The following is a 2942-nucleotide window of genomic DNA, read 5'->3' as shown; positions in this document are numbered from 1 at the left end:
AGCGTAGCGTACTGTCGATAGCTTCGCATCCAAATATCATGCATTATTGATCAACGGTGAAGCGAACATACGTGAAAAGTGCCACCAGGTACATCCGGTGCTGCACGCAATTCGCATCGAGTATGCACTACAGCTGGGCATCGCACAGCTTTCTTAAAACGCGCGAAAGAAGCAGCACTCGTGCATTGACTATCTGCCGGCAAAGAACCCCCCCCCCCCCCACCGGCCCCGCCGCATCGAAGGCCGCTGCAGCGGCTGCTCGCCGGAAATCGCGTTGCGTTTATATGCTTTTCTGCTAGGAGGTGGCGCGGGTGTTTGCGATGCGGCGGCTTCACGGAAAAGATATCATGGCCTCTCCTATATTTTTCCTTCCTCCATGCCGCGCACCACCGCAGCGGACACAAGTCACAAGCTTTACCGGCGTGTTTTATATCCAGCGTCTTTGCAGTATTCGTGTTGGCATGATCCATTTATTCAGCCCTACTTCTTTACAACCAAGGCAAGTATTTTGCTTTTGAACCACCTTAACCGCTTTATTATTAGCACCTTTCGCACATTTTGTTCATTATCCTAACTAGTGTTGGCTCGCGACTGCGGCGGACATGGTGCACGGGCACAGCCAGCATGCAGTGTGTGAGAGCTACTCTACACAGTAAGTCTTGTTACATCAATAACATTTCCGTCCTTCCAGCAGAGGTAAGTACACTCGTCTGGAACACTCTAATGACGCGTTCAGAATTGCGCTGTCAATGTTGGCATGCATGACTGCTTAGGACGAATGCTCACGTGTGGACTATCTCGAACTCCCTGATCTGGAAAGTGCCAGAGCGTGCAGTTACAGCGTTTTAGACTAGTGCATTAACCTCTTCACTGTAGCCATGTAGCTAATTTTTCTCTCTGTTTTATATTTTTCTTTCATGCAGCCTGCCTGCATGATTGCTGATGCAACACGGAAGAAAGAACTCTTGAGCAACAAGAATATATCAGCAACGTCCTTTCCAGAAGCTACAGCAGAACAAGCGGCAGTTTTACTACAAGTACCCTTACTAACAGAAATCGGGAGTTGTACTACGAAGCTCGCTCTGTACGAGTCATTTTCGCCGAACTATTGTTGTCTAATAAAGGCTCTTCATGTTGAGCACCAGTTTGCATTAATTGGATGACAATTTAAATTTTTTTTGTGCTCAGCGGGTTAACCAATTGGGAACCAGTCTATTTAAACTGGCTCACCAGTTGAGTACCTGTTACTTTTAATTGAATGACAACATCTATTCGATTGCTTAACCAATTGGAACACGACGTACCTTCAACAGACCTTCTAGTTGGACACCAGTTCTCTTCAACTGGCAAACCATTTAGACGCCAGCTAGCTTCAATTAGATGACTACATCTATTCGAATTGGTTAACCAATTGAACACCACCTAGTTTCAATTGCGGGACCATTTAAGATTAACAGGATTATCACTTGCACACCAGTTCACTTTAACTGGTTAGCCATTTGGGCGCCAGTTAGCTTCAATTGGATGACCGACTGGTCCCCGTCCTACATCAATTGGTCAACCAATTAGCTACTAGAACTGTCTGAATGGTTATAACCAATTGGATATGAACTGGTTCACCAATTAGACATAATTGGGACATTTACGACAGGTGGGGAAATTTCAATAGGTTGAAAACCAATCGACGTCAATTGTTTTTTTTTCAATTGGATCACTTGAACTTTTTTGACTGGGTCCTCTCCAATTCCCAAACAATACTGAGCTGTGTGCCAAATGACAAAAGAATATTTCGAGAGACAACCTCATCAACAAGTCTGTATGGACAGTTGTATACAGCAGAAACTTGCGCGATGAAGACTATGTGCCTGCGTTCCGCATCAGAAAACATATTCCTGACTCCGTGGCTTTTCTTTTCGACAACTATTCTTCCTACTTAATTTCAAGTGCATAGAAGCCTCGCAAATATCTTGCTTCCCGATCTTTGCACCTACGTCAAATCTGAAGGAAGCAAGAAGCGGAGACAAACGAAATAGATCTGGATGTTGCAACTTCACATAATGCTTTCATTGAACAAGTAGCAGTAAGTGTTTGTACGCAAATAATAAACAGCCACGCTCCTCGGGCGGGTAGATACCAGACTATGATAGGACGATTGCGCTACCAAGTGCCACATCATCGTTCTAAATGCAAGAAGGTGCAGCAATTGCTGAAAGAAGAGAAAAAAAGGCATCCAATATTATCGCGAAATCAAGCACCTCGCATGTGTCAAGAAAATTGCGATAAATGCACAGAAAGGAGAGAAAAAGGCCGTGTTTTTTTTACATCATATGAAATGTGACGAAAGAGAGCATCCAGCGTTCCCAGTGTGTCATGTGGCGCTTTCTGTCTCAAAGAGGCTACGATCATGCGTGCACTTCGGGGCTTGTAACACTGCCAGCAAAGTGCACTCTTCAGAGGTATATATATGTTCAAGCCCAGCATTATCAGGTATGAGATACGCCATAAATAATTTGTGCGTCTTCTACGACTATGCCACTTGTTTTTCAGCGCGCAATGAGTGAAGAGGCGCACCCGAACTTTTTCCCTGGCGTTGTGCGCGCAGCACTAAGCGGCGGAGGATGGATGGATAGATGGATTGATTGATATGGCTGTACACTTTATATCAGGCGGTGGCTAACGCCACCTAGCCATAATACTTGGTGAACAAAAACTAAATTTATATTTTTTTGCCCTTTTAAATGATAGCGTGGCACTTTGCAGTGAAGGATTTCATTTTCACTCGTGCCTTGATTGTTGCCACCAATCGGATAACCTCCTCCTAGTTATTTCTACCTGCTTAAAGTCTATTTTGACCTCCATACCCATAAACTCCAGTGCCTTGAAAAACTCTGCGCCATCATCCTAAACTATAGGGTGAAGCTCTTCACAGAGCATTATCAAGT

General features: G+C 44.5%; 1 long non-coding RNA gene across 1 annotated transcript; it reads left to right on the top strand.

Annotated features, from left to right (window-relative positions):
- Positions 1-237: 237 nt before the first annotated feature.
- LOC119173284 (uncharacterized) lies at positions 238-1155 on the top strand. Its single transcript, XR_005110020.2, has 2 exons — positions 238-652; positions 924-1155. It is a non-coding gene; the product is annotated as an uncharacterized LOC119173284 (long non-coding RNA).
- Positions 1156-2942: the final 1787 nt, after the last annotated feature.

This window comes from Rhipicephalus microplus, chromosome 5 (assembly GCF_043290135.1).
Source record: "Rhipicephalus microplus isolate Deutch F79 chromosome 5, USDA_Rmic, whole genome shotgun sequence".
Taxonomy (NCBI): Eukaryota; Metazoa; Arthropoda; class Arachnida; order Ixodida; family Ixodidae; genus Rhipicephalus; species Rhipicephalus microplus.
The sequence above is the reverse complement of the archived record's forward strand: the minus strand, read 5'-3'. Positions and strand labels throughout refer to the sequence as shown.